Raw genomic sequence first — 21,932 nt, forward strand, 5'->3', positions numbered from 1 at the left:
GCTATAGGAAATTATGCATCATTGTTGACTGGAGAGCTAGAGAATGCATCAAAGGTAACTCAAATTTTGAGCCTTGATGATTATCTATTTATGCAAATTTGAGTTTTTGATATTCATTGATGAAATACTTTCAACCAATTCGTTTCCTTTGAGAAGCGAGATCTGTCTCCAAGTCAAACTGCAAGACTAAGGAAATTGCCTCAGTGAGATCGTAAGAAAGCATAGACCTGCTTAATACATGTGCATTGAGAATTGCATTAATGCATGTGATCAACCATGGTTATCGAGGTGTGTTGGAATGAAGTTATACAATGGGACTCCCAGTCCCATTTGACCTATGATTTGAGTGGAGGTATGCCTAAATATGAAGTCTCAACATTAATTTCAATGTCCCTATAACATACTTTATATATATGTGAAATGTGAATGGAGTCACGTAATTAAGAATGAATTTTATATATCTTTTATTCAACATGCACATAGATTGGGGTGAGAATGAAATTTAAAACTCTATGTTTCATAAACTTAAGATGTTTGAGAGTTAGTGGAGAATAATATTTGGATGGTGAGAGAATTAGTGGTGAATATGATGAGAGATAAGAAATGTTGGTAAAATTTTAATGAACATTTTGGAGTAATAAGTGATTTTTGTAATTTTTGGAGTGATAAGGTGTGATTATTATTGAAATTTGAAATTTTTGGAGTGATAAGATTGAAATTTGAGGGGTTTGAAAAGTTATTTTGTTAAAGTGTGTTGTAATAAAAAAGGTGCATTTTCGTTTGTACTTAACACCCAAGGTCCACTAATGAAGAATTGGTGTAAAAGTTTGGAGTCAAAAGGAAATTTAAGTCAAGTCAAAGGTGATTGTAATGGGTGCATGATCAGCAGGGGCTCACACCTAAATTCTATTCATTGTAAAGGAAATATGAAGATTTATTGCAGTTGTTGTTTGCAACAAAAAGAGGAGCAAGGAGTGCTTAGAAGTAAGGTTCAACTGAAGTGAACCATTGACCAAGTTCAAAGAAGATAACTTGGAAAAGATTAAGTTGCAGGTTACAGTGAACAAAGTGAAGTTCACGAAAGAAGATGAAGATGGATGAAGAGAAAATTCACAACGATGATGCCATAGAAATTGGCATTGGTGATGACGATAAAGAGATTTCTGAATTAAAAGTATGACTTGATGTGTTGCTAGAGCTATTACAAATACGGAGGCACGGGTGGGTAATAAAGAGAACAATTAAATGGCCAATTAAACAATTGATGGAAAGAATACTAAAGCTCAAACTAAAGATTTAGAAGCAGGGAAACTCCAGATAAATATTTACATTTGCGAACCAGAGAAAGGATCATTGCTTGGTGACAACGATGATGAAATGAACGTGGGTTCGGTTCCCACAAATGGAACCATAAATTATTTTGAAGAATAGTCATTGAAGACTATTGTATAGAATGAAAAGAGGCCAGAACAACTCAAGGATGATGAATGTATGGATATGGACACCAATAAGAAAATTGAAGAAGATGAGGAATACTAGGTGGACAACTTGAAGGATTGTATGTAGGAATCCATAAGAGAGACCTCTAGGTCTCATGATTTTGAAACTAATACTTATTTTGTGTTTTCAGGTAGTGGAGAATCACAAGAAACTGAGAGTAAGATTGAAATTAAGAGAGCTCATGAACCATTGGAGGAACCTATGCAAGTCTACAAAGGCATAGATATGGGTTTGTTGCTGTGGAAATACACTTTTTAGAGGATTGGTTGGACAATCCAAAGAGAAATTATGAAACAAATGAAATGGTAATGGACCGCAACAATTTCATAGAGGATGGGGAAGAGGTTTCAATAAAGAAAATGAAACAATAAAGTGGTAGTAATGAGGGTGACTTCAAGGAGAAGAAGTAGAGAATGATAGAATATGAGTGGTACCCTAGTGAATTCATGGAGGGCAATAGTCATTTTCAATAAAGAATGGGTTATTTTTACCAGCAAGAAGGCAAGTTGGACATGAAAATTGAATAGATTAGACTATTGATGGTGAAAGTGTCCCAAAAGAGACATATTGCAGGAGGGAAAGAAGATGGCAGGATCTTGTTGATGACAACACAACAAGCATATATCAACAAGGAGAAGGGAGAATTACAACATAAAAGTTGGAAACCTGGAAAACATAAAAGGAAAACAATAGAATGGAAACAATATGACAATGCAATTGATCAACAACAAACTAAAGTGTGGGATCCAAGAGGATGGGTAATCAATTATGAAGAAATATGGTTGGGAGACCACAGATTATTTTTACCTGGGGAGTCTGATGCAGGTGCATCTAACCTAGGTCAATTGTTTTTTAGGGTAGTTAGTTTAGAAAGCTAGGATTTAATTAATTAATGCAATTTTCCTATAGTTTTTAAGAGAGAATGATAGCTCTTGTACATAGGAAAATATTTGAGGGCATTGTGGAAGGTTTGAGAAGATTATGTATTAGTTAGCTCTTATCTAGGGATAAGGGATTGAATGAGAGGTTTCAGGGATCAAGAGAGATGTTTTGGGAGTTAGATTAGGGATCTAGAACCTACCTTGGGTTGTAATCCATCTGTATAAATTGAGGCAATCCTATGAGGAATGTATGATGTAGAAGAGTGTGAGTGAGTGTGAGGAATGAGAAGTTTTTTTGTAATTATTTTTATTTATTAATTAATCATTTTCAATTTATGTGTACACCTATTATGTCATTTTAAATAGTGTTGTGAGCTAATGTTAATGAGTGCAAGCCTATGTTTAGATGTTTATTTTATGTGCTTCACACTGTTAGAGGATGAAAAGTCAAGGTTTTTTAAATTCTTGGAAAGTAGTTTGATTTTTCTATTGATCTTATCAACTCTATCTAGCATCTCTGCCATGCATATGGTCAGTTCTAACTATGTATCTTCCCTATCAGTGAGTACCCTCCTAATTAAGGTTTTATGTGCCAATATAGAGTTATAATTTACATGTATGAGGTAACCGTGGCCCTAGTGGAATTCCCTACTTTAGGTATCAATTCCCTAGTTTCTAGTTCTATATTTCTATATGGAATAAAACATCTTGACTGACAAAGCTATTCTTCCATGTCAAGAACAACCCTTTGAATAGTTGTAGGGATTATATCATTTTAACATTCCATGGCTACCTTGGTAGTTGTAGCTGTCTCAGCCCACATTTGTTGAGTCGAAGAAGGACTAAACTCTAAAGGAGGGGAGAGACCAAGACATCCTCTTCTTCCATTGCACTAAGGAGCTCATAACTGATGCCTAACAATAGTAATAGGAAGCAAACAAAGGGAGGAATCCAAGTGAGGGGCTTGTGTAAGGGAGCCAGGTGAGGAACCTTTCAATAAAAGAAAGTGATCTAATCTAGGGGGCAGGGAAAGAGTATTATACCTAAGTAGGTGAATTAAATTAAGGGGAGGGTGAGAAAGTAAATTCAACTATCAGAGAGTCAATAATTAAGAGATGAAAGAAGAGAAGTATGGGAGAGAATATAAAAGGAGAGATAGAGCTAAAATAGTGTATATAATGAGGGGAGAGTAAGCAATTTAGGTCAATGAGAATATCAAGCCCCCCAAAATAATTAAACCTATAAGCAACAAAATATTGGAAGCCCTCAAAGTGAAAAATTGAATTCAATGTAGTTTAGAGAACTTCTAGAATTGAAGCATAATTCCAAATAGAGATGATGCTAATAACAAACCTATAGCCACTGAGATTGCTATATTTATCTTCCTGAATATTTTCTAGCCATGTAAGATTACCAATCCAACATTCCTCACCAATTCTGTGGAGCAATATTTTCAAACCAAAAACACCATCCAAACTCCTTATAGTCCATGGTTGGAAATTTATATTCACACAACCATCACTAAGCCTTATGTCCTTTACCTTACCTAGCCATCCCTTAGCATTATGGTTAGTTGTTCAGACTAGCCATTATGAGTCCCGGAATTCCCCTACATGTCAAGATCGAAATTGAGTGTACAATGCCCAAATTTCACATGGTTGAATACATGAGCACTGAAATTTTCCTTAAACATGTTCTTATGATTTCCATAATGTGGAGTTAGATGGACCATGAAGGTTGACAAATGAAAGGAAAATTTCCTTATTCTTTTGTGATCATAGCACTCATCCTGAACTAGGGAGAGTTACCTTCCTTGAACACCCTCTATGGGAAATATGGACTTGATTTGCTAATTCTTTGTAGGAAACCATTAATTGGTCCAGGATGTGTTTATTTTAGTTGACATCTAGAAATTATCCATTATATTTTAGTACTAAATTGGTGGGTTTTTTAGCTAATTTATTTCCATTTCTTAATAGATGCACAGGAATCAAGGTAGTAATTTTAGCTAATTTTCCATGATTCCTTCTAGATTAGTTATGAGCCTCCAAATCTTGGTGAATTTCACTAGAGTCTAGCCATTATATATATATTTATATCATTGTATTGGTGATTTTGGAGTCCCCTTCTATGAAATTTTTTTGTATATTTAGTGGGTTTATTATAATTAGCCCTTGATATAAAGGATGAAGCTCATATGCATTGTTGATGTCATTGCCAATTTCTCATATATATATATATATATATATATATATATATATATATATATATATATATATATATATATATATATATATATATATCTGTATATATATGTGTATATGTGTATATATGTATGTATATATATATATATATATGTATATATATATATATATATATATATATATATATATATATGTATATATATATATATATATATATATATATATATATATATATGTATATATGTATATATATATCTATATATATATATATATATATATATATATATATATAGAGAGAGAGAGAGAGAGAGAGAGAGAGAGAGAGAGAGAGAGATATGCCTTCTCATTTCTGAAGACTCATCCATAACTATATGGGGCTAGTTTTCCTTTAGAGGTTGCATGTAATTCAGTGTAAGGAATCCCTGTGGAGGGGGAAACCATTTATTAAGACATGAATTAGGATGAGGGGTGTAAAATTGATTAGTAAAGACATATTTTTGTAGTCCTAATAATTTAAGTACGTTGGACTCCTTTGAGTAACATTCCCAAACCTAATTTGTACATGGAGTGATTAGAACAAATTGCCTTACTTTCCTCAGGATTAACTACCAAATGGTATCTAGATCCATAGGTTTTTATTTGAATATTTTCCTATTTCATTCCTCTTATACTTATCATACAATGAATTGTGGGAAGAGTTTCTAGGCTCCTTTTAAGATGATATTGTTGAAGGGCATTGATTTTTAGTCTTTAATTGTGGAGTGTATGCTATCCCTTGTTATATCTATTTGTTTGAATATTATTGTCAATCTCTCACATAACTCTAAAGAAAAATCACAATAACTTAGAATTTTTTCAACTCTTTTTATAATTTTCATGCATAGGTGACACCTTACTCGGACCTAAAACCCTCTAATTTATCCCAGTTTAGTATTTTAGTTTGCAAGAGTAACCACATGAAGAAATTTATTTTGGGCATGTTTTGGCTTTCCACAATTTTATTTCAAAGTTATCACAAGGATATTTTATGCCTACATTATATTGAAAGTACCTTTGGGTTTATACCCCTACTGAAGGATGTCATTCCCATGTTATCTTTCATTTTTCTTGATCTCTAGCTCTTTCATTAGGGTCTTCTTAGATTTTTTGCTAATGATGTTTGGGTACTATATGTTTTCTTCCCAATGTATCCACTAGTATTGCATCTATGTTTAAATCTAGAAGTGCATAACCAATGTTTTTCCTTGTGATTTTAAGGCTAGATTTGAGGTTTTAAACATCCCATTCTTATTCAAGTCTTGGCCATTGCTTCTAGGAGTCTTCCTAAAGAGGGATAAGTTTATATCCCAAACTTCGGAAAATAAATGATCTTGAATAAAGTGTCTATTGTTCCATGCCTAGTTTCATAAATGTTATCCTTTTATTTGTTCATGTACATGTACTAGTGATATTGATTGATGTCCAGAGTGTGTTTATTTTTCCATTTTTTTCTCCATAGATCGCTTGGGTTTTTAAGACATATCCACCACATTTTGGTTCCCAGGGCTTGAATGAGAATTTCTAGCTCTCTTAGGCCCAATCCACATAATCTCAACCAAGCTATAAGAGTATCCCTCTTAATGAAACCTATGAGATAACATGCTTGATTTCTTTACTTAAATGTACTTCAATGAGGAGGAGGTGATATGGGGATAGGTGTTTTCCTTGTCTAAGATTGTGGGACGGATAAAAATTTTGAGAGGGAGATTCATTAACCAAGAAAGAGAAAAAAATATTGTTATTAGTTACATGACCCACGAAATCCAAGTTCCAAAATAAATAAAAAAAGAATTATCACATGGAAAATGAATTTCGAGTTGAGCCTATCAAAATCCTTTGAAATATCATGTTTGATGATCATACCAAATTTTTTTGAAGGAAAAGAGGGTGTGTATATATTTTTCAGCTATAAAAATACTATTAAGGATTTTCATTCCCTTTACGTACCCTATTTTTCCTAGGAGATTATTTCTAGGAGGAGAGGATTCATTCTATTAGCTATGAAATTTGAAATTAATTTATATATTACATTGCAAAGAGTATTGGGTTTGAAGTCTGGATGGTTTTCAAAATGAGATTTCTTTGGAACTAGAACCATAACAGTTAAATCTAAGGTCGTGACTAGGGAAGATGATTTCCTTGAATTTGCAATAAGTGCACCATGTCTTTGTATTGGACACCTAATCATCTAAGGGTTGCGGTGTGATGAATCTAACCATTACCAAAATGTATTATAAATATATGGTAATAGTAAAATGAAATTCACTCTTATATCATTCATGTCTCTTCACATTCCATGTCTGTTTAACATGGTACTAGAGCTCCCGGGTTCCTTTTTATACTTGTAACTCCTATATTCTGCCAATTTTCTACTCCCATTTAGAGTTTACTGCTTCGAGATGTTGAACGCATGAGGGTGTCAGACGTTTGTTGGCTTGAGGAGCTCTGGTGCTGTGAGAGTAGAATAGAGGTGCATTAAATCTCTCTTGTGCAAATGGTATGCCAATATTTAATAATTGTGTCTCTTTTACAAATATGTTGGAGTGTAGGAGTGTTAGTACATATTAACGGCTTTTATAGACGGAGTTCCGACTCCACTATTACATTGAATGGTGGTGACTGTTACACGCCCTATCGTGTCCTACCATACACTATCCATATGATGGTTAATACCATAGTTAATACCGCTCCCATCATACCACATTTAATACATCTACTCCTTACATATCACAGTTATTACCACCCTTGAGGTTTATATGTGCTGCACCATATGTTAATACCACCTCCGACTCTGCTTTGGTATCCACATATTCCATACTACATACAAGCTCGTCTCCCACTTTAAACGTTGTTAAATGGTTGTTTGAGGTTGCCTGACTCCTTGGCCTGATTCCACACACCCACCCAACACACTGAATGGTATTCCCTTGTCTCTCGTTGCCTCCTGTTGGATGACATGACATACCACCCAACAACCATGCCACATGTATTACGTTGAATTCATATTATAGTCATACCACATAGCAGTTGCGCCATATCAATACCGCCATACAACTTCTGGCCTGCAACACCATACCATACCTCACACCATTTCATTGAATACCGCTATACCATACGTTGAATATTGTCTTCCGTCACATCGATACCGTTCATACTCCCATACCAATGCTACCATATCGGCATACTCATGTCATGGTATTATCTCAAGATGCAATAAAGAAGTGAAATGAAAATTATATAGTGCTTTTGGAGATTCAACCTTTAGCTAAAGCATTGTTAGCAAGGAAAGCATATTATATTCGGTCCAAAAAAAAATGAGTTGACGTGGATATAGATACAAGTTGCAAAATTTTGTAAGTTGCTGGCAGCACTTGTAAATTCATACCGATATGAAGGTCCATAAATGCATATGCATCTTGTTAGTTATGAAGCAAATATGGTAAGTGATATTAAGTACAAAGAGATCAATTGAATGATGTATGGTCATGATATTAACAAGAGAGGCAGCTTGGGTTTATTACAAAAGAACATTACTTAGAAGATCTATCAACACTTTCTCATTTTATTTCTTTAATCATTATCATTTTTTAGTGTGACAATTGGTTCTTGATTGGCATATTTGTTTCGTTGTGGATCTACAACAAAATTGTGCATTTGCTTCATTATCACTCCTTTCAAGGTGCATTATTAGTTGAAACTAACACTCTCTAGTTGATGAGATTGAGTTTTTTCTTTGAAAATACTAGAATTGGTAAAGTTTTAGAGTTCTTAAAACTATGATACATTCTACTATTTTTGATACAGTGAAAAAATAAAAAAATCTCTTTCTGCAAAATGCACAAGGGAAGATATAGTTTTTACAACTTGAATCACAATTACAAATAGATGAATTACAACAGAAAAGACATCCTTCTGAACTTATTTTTGTTTAGAACAATCCCCTATCTAACTTTGAAACAAGATCCTATCAGCATCTAGCAAGTCATCAAGTCAATAATGTAGAGGTTGATTCAGATCAAGTGCTTATTTCAGAAGCATATTTGAATACACGTGTGGAAATTCAGTCTGGACATTCCAAGGCAATCATCAGACCTTGGGAAGAGCTTGTTAACAAAAAGAACACAACAGGTCTTGGATATGATAAGGAGGCCTCCTTTCATATTCCAGACTATTCCAAGCCCATTCAATTTCAAAGTGTTGGGTTTCTTCATGACAATTCACCGTCACCTATTCCTGCTCTTCTTCCATAACAACCACAACATAATTTCATATCCCAACATTATGACAAAGATGTCCATATGAAAGATCAATGTTTTGATCTTCATCCATGTGAGCACTGTCATAAAATCGATTATTCTTTAAACAAATGTTCAAAAAATAAGCCTCCTGGAAGAACAAAGATTCATCTTGGATGGATCACTTCTTGGCAATGGGCTTCAACAACCAAGAATATATTTGATTCAAATTTCAAAAAAATTTCTAGAGTATTGAATAGTATTGAAGTTGATTTTTCTCCATCTTCTCACCTTTTATCTGATAACAGGGTAAGTGATGGCCATATAAAAGTTTCAAAACCACATCAAGCGACCTTGAGCCACAACCTACCATACCAGATTCAATGTTATATCCATAGAGAGAGATGCCCTTCAGCATGCCTTTGGTTGGTGGCCAGCCTTAAACCATCTATGCGAGGTTGAGACCTCCCTTTTTAGGTTGAACTTCTCCCCGTTCAAATAATTTGGGACACTTCCTCTAGCATAATACTTCAACTTCTTGCCAGTTCTGGAAGTTCCTAGAATTTCATTAAGCATTCCAGAGTTGGTGGTCATCCTTAAACCATCGCAGGTTGTAGACCTCCCTTTTCCAGGTTGAAGGTCTCCCTCTCCAAAGCATTAGGGAAACTTCCTCTAGTAGAATATTTCACCTTCTTACCAGATTTGGAATAGTTTTGGGAAATACACTAAGCGTTCCAGTGTTGGTGGTAATCCTTAAACCACCCACTCATACCAACATTTTAGAGAGCACATTCAGCCTAGTGCTTTCATACATATTTTTTCACATTTTGTATTACATCTCTCTTCTGGGACTCATACATACCCCTTCAGATTAAAGGGGGGATTTTATACACCTAATCCTCCAAGGGTCATTGCGTGGAGGATAAAAAGTCAAAGGAGTCCAAGATACGTTGAAGATGAATCCAACAATCACAAGAATCTATTATAAACGTACATCTATGTTAATAGTAAAATTCAATTCACTATTTTATCATTCATGTCTCTTCACATTCCAATTATGTTTAACGCTTTGCTAATAACCTGTTGGCATTCCTAAAATAATTATGTAGTGAATCTATTTGGCCTTGGGGCTTTGTTTTTGGGCATATCCATTACTATTTCTTCCACCTCTACTAGAGTGACCTCTCTCATAAGAATATTATTATGTTCATCAATGATAAATTTAGGTATATGTTTTTATTATTATAGCTCTTGTATCCCTTACTAGTTCCATTGGAAGCTCATTAAATATTTCTTGAGTTCTAAAGTAGTTTCCTAGTGGCTCTCATGATTTTCGATTTAAGATTTCTTGAGGATGAGTATTATATTTTTTTTTTAGTATTGAGACCTTTATCTGTGGATAAATTTCTTTTATCTCCCTTTTTAACCATTTTACTCTTGAGTTTTTTCTTCCAGAGAATTTCTCCTCGTTTCAAGTTTTCTTCAAGTTCAATTCTAGTAATGGATTCTTTGTGTTCTAATGCTTCAGTTTTTCCTTCTTGTATGATTTCTTATTGGATTCTCTCCATTTATTTTTCCAATTTTTACTTCTATTCATGTATGTTGACGAATTCTACTATGATCATTTCCTTTCTTCTTTCGTTAATATTTTTTTTTACTAAAATTGGTACATGGTATTGCCTTCTATGGAATTCAATTCATAACACTAATTTTCAATGTTTCTCTTAAAAGAGAGGTTCATCTTCCAAAAAGTTTCAAAGTAGAAAGGTTGTTCCTTGGAGTTCCTTTCTAGTTCATGAAAAGTTTTGTGGGCCAAGGATTAGAAATATGATAATGCAATATTTTAGCTTCAAAATTGAGACCCCACAAGAAGATAGTTTCAGATAGAAAAATATATCAAGCTGTGATGATACCTAGGAGTAACCTCCTCTCTTATTTTTCCAAGTGAATTTACCATTGTTGGCTTCTTGGTCCACTAGTTTTAAGTGTTTCAAGAAGTATGTGAAGAATTGGGAATCCTCATCTAATCTTCTAATCCCTCAACTTTTTCCTTAGCGGAATTATATCTTGTTGAAATCCTATTTAATTATCCAATAATTATATCCTTTAATTTTTACTAGGTTTCAAAGATTCAATATGAATGATTTTATTTTGCATGAATACAATTGGGCCATACACATTGGTGATGAATACAATTATTAAGGAGCCTAATATTTGAAATTGAATTTTTAAATTTTCTGGCATGGATAAGGACTCTAGAAATTTTATATTGTCATGGTTTGATAGGATTGATATGCCTTGTGATGGTCCACAAGAAACATTTTCTATTAATTGACAATATTTTCTCATAGAATTGGAGATTTTTTTGAATTATTCCATTAGACATTTAGTTTCGTGCATCATGACTATGTCAAGGTTTTGTTGTTCAATTTATTTTAGGAGTCTTTGATTGGTTTTTCCATTGACACCCCTAATATTCCATGATATTAATTTCATCAGGATTTGAAGGGGGAGGTTGAAAGGCCTCTATCGTCAAGACCACTCTACCAGTGTTAACTAAGCATTCCCCCATTTCATAGATAAGCTATTTATTATTATTTCTACCTAGTTTTTAATCTTCCTTCCCCCTTGGGAAGTTCCTTATTGATATGACTTTTAACTCCTAAATATATAGATGAGGTTTTTGAGGAGTTATCTGGTTCTTGCTTGTGCCACCTTTTTTGAGATATGAGATAAGCTCAAGTTATTAATTGGCGACGATGTTCTAGTATAGTGACCAAATATTTGGATTTCCATTCTAATGTTATCATTTGGATATCTCTATGTCTGAGATGTACATCCTCTTGCTGCTCTATGTCTAGTTCCTTTTTCTCCTCCTCTTCCATTATTGTGTCTTCTATATGTCCCTTCTTCTTCAACTCCCCCCTTTAGTTTTCTTCATTCCCCTATATGTCTTCTTGAGTATTTATGTTCTCAATAGTTTTTTCCATTTTTTCCTCATTTTCTTGGGGATATCTTCCTCTGTTAGGAAGGCCGAGTAATGATGAATTCTCTTATTAGTTGTTTATTTTTATTTGAGAATTTTTAAAACCCTTCATAATACTATGATGCTCCACTTGTGAAGGAATTTGGGTTTAGTTCAGAGTGCATTTCCTAAATAAGTGGCCATATTCGTGACATTTCCTGCATTTGAAAGGTATCGTTCACAATATATGAGTTTCTCCCTAAAAAACCCTCATCCCACATCTACCCAAGTAACTTTCTAGCCAAGGTAAGCATGCCATGATATGCCACAATGATGGGATTCAACCTCCTAGGTGACCTTAAGGAAGTGGAATCGACGGAAACACATCATACAAACTTTCCACATAAGCAACCGAACTACCAAGAGCCATCCCAACAACTAAGGTAACCAACCCCTGAGACCAACTGAAGTTTTATACAAGTAAACCCATATACTCTCCCTTGATATGGACATGCATGCATCTAGGAGCCTCTAGAAGGTCCCACAACATGGGTATAAACGTGTCTAGGGACTTCTCTCCTCAAACCTATGCTTGTGACTTCGGGATTTGTGCTACTTTTCCAGGCCCAAAGCCCAAGTTACTGCCCATAACTCAACGACAAATTTGGAAATGAATTTACACAACATAAAAATGATTCATTTGCAAAAATAATGACAAGGTATAGACTAGACTCCTACTAGCCATGATAGGAAATTTGTCAAACATGTCACAAATATGTAATATACATGTTTAAACAACGGATCTGAGCATAGGGGTTTCATACTTATCTAAAAAATGTTAAAAAGCATTGTTCCCTTATATCATTAGCTGCATTATCATCTATTAGTTTATAGATACATTATCCATTCATTCACAAATAAAAACATGAGGAGATCCATACATGATCACTATCATAATACATGCTTACAACTAATATAATAACAGTAGAGATATCAAGCACACATCAACCATAGAATCCACATGTAAACCATTATAATACTCATGAATTAACAAGGAGATATAACCTCATATTAATGATGCAAAAGCCAATGCGAGATGGGACTACCACGTTCCACCCAACCATGGAATGGAAAAGATAATACTCACTTCAACCATTCGCCCTCATGTCATATTCCAATCATGAATGTGGGACTCAAACCAAAAGAACCAACCAGGGCATCTCAAGGCTAAACCACCTCACCTTGATCAATATAAACCAATCTTTATCGCAATCCACAATGGATAAGTGGACCAAAACAATAAACATGTAATAATAAGATTTACCATGATCTCCACCAAACCACTAGGATAAAACAAGCATGGATGCCACTAGATTTCTCCACCTACATTGTGAGGAATTTTCCTGTCTCGTAGTCTCTTAGGCTTTACCGTAATCCAGATTGGATCATTAGTCCCTAAACCAAGGCCCACTCTCTAGGCTTTACTACTTATCCCATCCTAGGATTACTAGGCCTGATGGAGAGCACCCAGTTCTAGGCTTTACCACATATCCCACCATTCATCGATCGAGGATTCCTAGGCCCACCGAGAAAACACAAAATTTGGCTTTACCACAACCCACAGTCCAGTTTAGTTGTTTCCAGGCCATGTGTTCTATTATTTAGAGATCCACCTCACTAAGCATCAAATCCAACTCAACCAAAACATGAGAACCCCATCACACCATGGCTATGAAAAGAAGGAAAGGCTAGGCTAAAAACACTATCACACCTAGAAAAACCCATGCCATAATAAAAAAGAACCACATGCAATACCATGCATGCGGAATATAGTAAGGAAAAGAGACATGCAAAGTGATACCTACAAAGAATCTTGTTGTAGCTTCCTGATCCTTCTCTTCCTTGCTTGCTCCTTCCTTCCTCTTTCCTTTTCTACCTTTCTTGATCTAATGCCAAAGTGCTACAAGAGAAATCTATGTCCAAGAGTGAGAGAGAGAGAGAGAATAATGAGAGAGCTCCAAAAGTGAATTGACAAAAGGTACCAATTGATCCTCAGAAGCCTTTTTATCAATTAGGCTTCTATTTTCTTCATTTTCCTCCTCACAAGAAACCTGTGACCTTTCACCTTCCTTTTCTCCTAATTACCACTTTTCCTTTTCAAATGCCTTAGCTATTGTCTTCGCCAATTTCCTTAGCCATAGTAAACCAATGAACACCCACACTAGGATGTCTTGCCCAACATTCAACTTGGAATAAGTGTCCCATCAACCGTGGTTATTATTTTTTCCTTTATTGACTTTATTACATGGAATTTTCACTAGGGTTGTAATAGAACCCTCCCCCTTGGGGGACACTGTCCTTGGTGTTCAACCACACCTATACCTCATCAAAGCCACTAAAAAGAAAGCATATTTCTCGATGCAGTATTTACAATGATAAACTTTCTTAAAGAAAACCAACATGACAACATAAAACATAACAAATGTAATGGCATGACACCCATACCTATTATTGGATCTTTATAACTTAGCTCATGGTGGTATTTACATCCACATACATATGTACCTATACCAAACATCCCCAAAACATATACTAAATACATATACCAAAACATCCACTCAACTAGTGAATAAGGAAGGATACATAACCAACATCTGATTTGCCATCTCCCATGTAGCTTCATTGGGCCCAAATTGTTTGCAATGCACTTTAACCTACTCAATTTCTTGGTTCTAGAGCATAGCCAACTTTCTCTGCAATATACATTGAGGTTCTACCTAGAATTCTCCATATGGCTCCACCTGCAATACAAACCATTCAATCACATGATAAAACATACCTCTTAAGAAATGAAACATGGAAAACATCATGGAATTTTACCGTTGGAGGTAGTGCAAGTTGATAGGCTACTAGTCTCATCCTCTTAATAATCCTGAAAGGTCCACAAAATTGTGGTGCCATCTTGGAACATGATCCAATCTGCAAGGATATCTTCTTCAATTTGGTGCACAAATATACCTATTCCCCAACCTGGAACTGCTTGAATGATCTATGTCAATCTACATAGATCTTCTACCTATCCTGTGTTGGTTTCAGATTCTTCTTGATTACCTACATTTCATGTTCCATTTCCACCAACATGTCCATTCCAAACAACACCAGGTTAACTGGATCACTCCAACTGATGGAAGTATTATAACTCTGCCCATACAATGTCTTAAACAAAATCATCTTCAAATATTCTTGATACCCACTGTTGTAAGTGAACTCTATGAGTGGAAGATACTCTTCCCACTTCTGTTGTTGATGCATCACATACATCGTCAACCTGTCCTCTAATATCCTATTGAACCTCTCAATTTGTCTATCTGTCTATAGATGTTACGTCGTACTGAAAGACAACTTTGTACCCAAACCTGTAAACAACTCCTTCGAAAACTTGGAAGTGAACTTTGCATCCCTATCTCACACAATATTCTTTGGAACACCACAGAATCTAACCAGATCTCTGATGAACACCTATGCCATATTGCTAGGTGAGAATGTAGACTTCACTGAAATGAAGTGCACAACCTTTGTCAACCTGTCCACCACAACTGTGATGGAATCACGTCGTCTCACTTTCCTTAGTAAACTTGTGATAAATTCCATGGAAATGACTTCCCATTTCCACTATGGAATCACAATCATTTGTAGCAGTCCACCTGGATGCCTACACTCTGCCTTTACCTGCTGACAATCCAAATATCTAGCCACAAGATTTTCTACATCCTTCTTCAAATTTTATGAATAATAAAACTTCTTCCCTGCGGTCAATGTCTTCTTATAACCTGGGTGACCTAATTATGGTTTCACTTGAAAATATCTCAAGATCACCTTATTGAGCTCACTGTTCTCTGGCACATATATTTTTTCTCTAAACCTTACTAATCCATCTGCTATTAGAAAATAGTCGACATCTTGTGCACCTGTACCTATACATGTACCTATACCACTTCCTATACTTTGTTCCAACCTGTGCACAATCTCCATATACCTGACATCCCGTTGACCTACCTGCAAGATCCTATCCTATAGATTTTTCCCATAAGAACTCATACTTCTATATGATTTACTTGTATCCACCTGCTAAGAGAATCTTCAACCTTGTTCTCCTTTCCTTTGATGTATATCATCTCAAAATCAAACTCATTGATCGTGGCCAACCATCTAGCTTGCCTAACATTCAATTTCACCTGGTTAAATAGATACCTCAATCCACTATGTTCACTCATCAATACAAACCTCCTGCCAAAACCATAGTGCCTCCACATCTGCTCAATATCATGTGTCAGATAGTTCTTCTCATGATCATTTAGTTTTCGCAACTCATAGCACACTACCTATCCTTCCCGCATAAGGACTCCACAATGTCCTATCTTGCAAGCATCTATACATACTACACATTCTTTGTCTGGATGTGCAATCTTTAAAACTGGTGCATGTGTCAACAACTACTTGAGCTACTAAAAAATGGATACACACTCCTTTGTCCATGCAAACCTCTTACCTTTCCTCTGCAATGATGTGATAAGATAAGAAATATATGAGAAGATCTTGATTAACCTCTTGTAATAACTTTCCAATCCCATTAAGGAACTCACCACGTCTACATTCCTGGGAGTTACCCGCTCCATGATGGCTCTTACCTTTTCTGGATCCACTGCTATTCCCTCCTTCGAGAACACATGTCACAATTAATGTAACTTAGTCTGAAAGAAACTACACTTGTTGATCATAGCACACAACTGATTCTCTCTCAACAATCTCAACACTACTACCAAATGCTCGACATGCTCTTCCACATTTTTAGAATATACCAAATTGTCATTAATGAAAACAATAACAAAGTTTTCCAAATAAGGACACAACACACTATTCATCAAGCACTTAAAGGTAGATGGAGCACTAGTCAAACCAAATACAACTACAAAAAACTCATAATGCTTATACCTGGTCCAAAAAACTATATTATAAGTGTCCTCCCCTTTTATGCGTACCTGATGATATCTAGATCTTAGATCAATCTTCGAGAACAATACTTCTCCCTTCAGCTGATCAAACAAGTCATTAATCATATGTAATGGATACTTGTTCTTAATGGTCACTTTGTTCAATTGCCTGTAGTCAATGCATAATTTGAGAGTATCATCCTTCCTCTTCAAAAAAAATATTGGTGCTCCCCAACGTGATACACTAGGCCTAATGTATCCGTTGTAAATCATCTTCTTTAATTTCAAATTTAGCTTCACCAACTCCAGAGTGCTCATCCTATATGGTTCTTTTGAGGCTAGAGCTACTCCTAGCACTAACTCAATATAAAAGTCTACTTCCCTGTGAGGTAGAAACTCTGAAATATCTACCGATAGAACATCTAGAAACTGTTGTAGAACTGTATATCTACTCAAAACATATTCATCCTAAACTTCCTTACCTTTATTTCTATAAATATGTACTTCAAATAACACACACCCATTTTTGCGACTATGCTTTTCCTGCATAGTTTTCACCATCCTAATTGATGTGCCTTTTTTCTTTCCTTGTAAGACTCTTGATTCCCCATTGTCATCCAAGCAATCAATGGATTTTCCATAAAAATCCACCTTGGTCCTATGAGTGTACAACCAATCCATTCCCAACAACATACTGTATGATCTTTAGGATGTTTTCTCATTGCATGTCCAACAATCGAACCATCTAGTACCATCACCTCTATGTTGCTATTGTGACCCATGCCCCTATCTAGTTGCATTGAAATTCTTTTGTGGTGTCACATTTTCTTTCTCTTTTGCATTCTAAGGTCTTGATCTTTTTGGCTGCCATTTACCTTTAAATTTATCTTTCCCTTTCCATTCTGGTTGGGATTCATTCTTATGCTTTGATTGTTCATAGCAATGCTTCATTTTTCTAATAACTTGCTCAAGTGACTAAAGCTCATCATACTTATTCTGATCTCTAAATTCTAATGGAAAACCACTGACAAATCCCTAGACTTTAGCCCTCTCATCATTAGGGGAATTTTGAGGTCTAAAATGGGCCTCCTAATAAAAATGTACAACCAAAATAAAATTTATAAGAACCAATAAGATTCAATATGATGATGTCAACCATGGGGGACAATTCACCATTTTTGGAGTAAAAAAGTAAAAAGAATAAATAATAACAAAATAATAAATCTAATTTTTCAGCTTGTATTTTCAACTTATAACCCTAATATTTTAATAAAATTTTGAGGATTACTTATTGGATGCAAAATTTAATTCCTCATCCAAAGAGTACTCATGTTGCATACTTTCGATGGACCCCTGATACACAGAAAATGAGAAATGCGTGAAAAAATGTGATTGTAGTAACATTTTTCATGTATTTCTCATTTTTGTGTAGAAGGTTCCATATAAAGTATGAAACATGGATACTACATGGATGAGGAATCAAATTATTCATCCAACGAATGTTTTCGCTCGAAATTTGAGTAAACCCATAGGAAGATAGGTTGAAAATACGAGTAGAAAAAATAGTTTTTCTTTTTTCCTTCTAAAATTTGATGATGTAATCTAATATTATTTTATTAATTCCGCTATTATTTTATAATTTCCTTATGATGCCCATTTTAGACCTCAAAATTCCCCTAATTATTTAAAATATGATATATACCTCAATATATTTAGGAACCTAGTTGTATACTCCTCATTTGTCATTGATCCCATCTTTAGCTCATAGAACTCTTTGGCCTTATTGTCATAGTACCTTTCTGACAAGTACTTCTTCCTGAAAGGACCCTTGAACTCATGCCAACTCATGTCCTCTATCCTCATTTGATTCACCCACTTCACATCTTCCCACAAGATATCTGCTTTACTTGCCAAGCTAAAGATAATTACTCTAGACTTCATATTATGTGTGTAATTATGCAACTCAAAGAAATTGTTCATCCTAAGTATAAAAGCATCTACATCTTCCAGATTCTTCAAGTCTCACTCAAAAGTAGGTTACTTTTCTTTCTTAAATACATCTAGACAGTATCCCCTATCACTCCTCCTGGAAGGATGATAATGATGATGATCACAATGCCTATCATAACTAGAACTAGATTGATACTTGTTTCCTTCACCTCTCCTATCCGGAGTATCCAACAAACTTGCATCCCTCACTGTGTCATCTCTATCTGACCGATGACCACCATGAGACCTACTGCCATATGACCCATTAGTTATGTCCTAATGTCCATGGCTAATCTAAAGTGGTTGTTGTCACTGCAATTCTGACAAACTCTAAAGGAGTATTTCATTAACCTTTGCTTGTTTCTCTTGTGCCTCCATGATTTTTTCATTGTTTGCCTTACAACTCCTTATTTCTTCCTTCAAGCTGCTCAATCTGTTTGCTAAATCAGAAGAGTTCCCAACACCATGTCGCTCATTTGATTCATAGGGAGAATATTTTTAGTCTACCATCTTGTTAGTCATTTTATCTCTTTCCTGCAAGGCATACTATGTCAGCTAAACCAAATCACAATAACCAATGTACCTTAGCAAAATTCAGGGAGAATATCTCATCTACAAGATCATCGAAATCAAGGTAATACATGTATAACATAATCATGAAAACATATATACATATAATTCATAAGCATATAATAATATAACCATCATTCTAACTAGAGTCCAATCATCAATGTATGACCATATCAACTACACATAACCTTACCTCATGCGTGACAAAAATAACCATACTAATGTACACTAACAATATGCAAGCATAAAAAACATGTAACCAATCATACACTCATGACGATGCACTTCACAATAATAACATCCTCTTTCACATGGAAAAATCACTACAACCATGATTGACACCATGCATATGCAACAAGCATATAGACCATAAGGATGTTTAAGACACTTGCAATTGACATGAATTCATGACCAACACACATCACCCATCTAGTCCAAGTAGTGAACCATGCTCTAATACCACTCTGTGGTATTATATATGACCCAAAGATGGTGCAACCTGTTCTGATACCACTCTGAAACACCCTCATCCCACAACTACCCAAGAAACTAGCTAACTCAGGTAAACATGAAACAAAATTCCACTATGATTGGATTCAACCTCCTATGTGGCCTTAAGCAAGTGGGATCAATGGAAACACATCACACAAAACTTCCACATTAGAAACAAAACTCTGAGTGCAGCCATCCTAAATACTTAGGTAAGTATCCCCTGACACCAACTGAATTTTTATACCATTAAACACCCAGACTCAGCCCTTATATGGACTTTGGGATTCTTTCCACTTTTCTAGGACCAAAGCCCAGGTCACTGCCCACATATCAAAGAAACTTTCGGAAATTAATTTACACAACATAACAATGATGCATTTGAAAAAAATGACAAGGTCTAGACTGGACCCCTACTAGCCATTACAGGTATTTCATCAAACATGTCCCAAATATGTAATCTATAGGTTGAAGCAACATATCTAAGCATAGGGGTCTCATACTTATCTGAAAATCACTAAGAATAATTGATCTCTTATATTGTTAATTGCATTAACATATATTAGGTCATAGATACATTATCCATTCATTGACAAATCAAAACATGAGGAGAGTCATAATTAATCACCGTCATAATATTATCTTATAACAAACATAATGACAATATAAATATCAAGAATACATCATCAATAGAATCCACATATAAACCAATATAATACTGATTAATTAACAAGTAAAAATAACCTCATATTAATGATGTAAAAGCCAACCCGAGTTTAGACTATCACGTACGACCCAACCACAGAAAAGCTGAGCCAATACTCTCTTAAGCCATTCTCTCCCGTGCCTTATTCCAATCATGAATGTCGGACTCAAACCAAAATAACCAGCCAAGGCATCCTGAGGCTAAACCACCTCACCCTTATCAATAGAAACTAGGCTTTACCACAATCCACACGAATGACTAGGACAAAATAATAAACATGTAATAAAATGATTTACCCTCAAATCCACCAGATCAATAGGCCAAAACAAGCATGGATGCCACCAGATTTCTCCACCTACACCCTTATGAATTTTCTTGTCTCCTAGTCTCCCAGGCTTTGCCGCAATCCACACTGAATCATTATGCCCTAAATTGAGACCCTCTCTCCAGGATTTATTGCATATCCCATTGAGGATTACTAGGCCTAATGGAGAGAACCCACCTCTAAAATTTACTGTATATACCTCCATTCATCGGTTGAGGATTCCTAGGCCCACCGAGACAACAAAAAATATGGAATTACTACAACCCACAGTCTGCTTGAGGGGTTACTAGGCCATACATTCTATTATTCAAAGATCCACCTCACTCAACTTCAAATCCATCTATTAATAAAACTCAACCAAAACATGAGAACCCCATCACACCATGGTTATTCAAGAATGACAAGGCTAGGCTAAAAGCACTATCAGACCTTGAAAAACCCATGCCATAATAACAAGGAACCACATGCTATACCATGCATGCCAAATTTTTCAAGGAAAACACACATGAAAATCGATACCTGAAAAGAATCTTGCTATAGAATTTGGATCATGCTCTTCCATGCTTTCTCCATCTCTTCTCTTGACTACTTTTCCTTTCTTAATTCAATGCCAAAGTGCTCCAATAAAACTTTGAGTGTCCAAGAGTGAGATAAAGAGAGAGAGAGAGAGAGAGAGAATAATGAGAGAGCTCTAAAATCGAACTGACCAAAGGTACCATCTGATCCTCAATAACCTTTTATCAATTAGGCCTCTATTTTCTTCATTTCCCATTATTTTCCTTCATTTTCTTCTAGACATGAAACCTGTTACCTTTCACCTTCACTTTCTTCTAATTTCCATTATTTTCATAAATAAAATGTCAATTAATTCCACTTTACCTTTCCAAATGCCTTAGTCATTTCCTTTGCTAATTTACTGAGCTATAATAAACCAATGAACACCCACACTAGGATGACTTTCCCAACATTAAGCTTGGAATAAGTGTCCCATCAACCGTGGATATTAATTTTTCCTTCATTAACTTTTATTACATGGAA

General features: G+C 35.2%; 1 pseudogene across 1 annotated transcript in view; it reads left to right on the top strand.

Annotated features, from left to right (window-relative positions):
- Positions 1-1,093: 1,093 nt before the first annotated feature.
- LOC149264372 (uncharacterized) overlaps positions 1,094-21,932 on the top strand; it is a 48,954-nt pseudogene continuing 28,115 nt past the window's right edge. Inside the window, exons 1-3 of the transcript XR_016253084.1 lie at positions 1,094-1,174; positions 1,273-1,387; positions 1,631-1,729. The product of XR_016253084.1 is annotated as an uncharacterized LOC149264372 (transcript). The remainder of the gene's footprint in view (positions 1,175-1,272; positions 1,388-1,630; positions 1,730-21,932) is intronic.

Source organism: Pinus tabuliformis, chromosome 6 (assembly GCF_031772625.1).
Source record: "Pinus tabuliformis cultivar Carrire ecotype Pingquan chromosome 6, CPIR1, whole genome shotgun sequence".
In the NCBI taxonomy this organism is placed as follows: Eukaryota; Viridiplantae; Streptophyta; class Pinopsida; order Pinales; family Pinaceae; genus Pinus; species Pinus tabuliformis.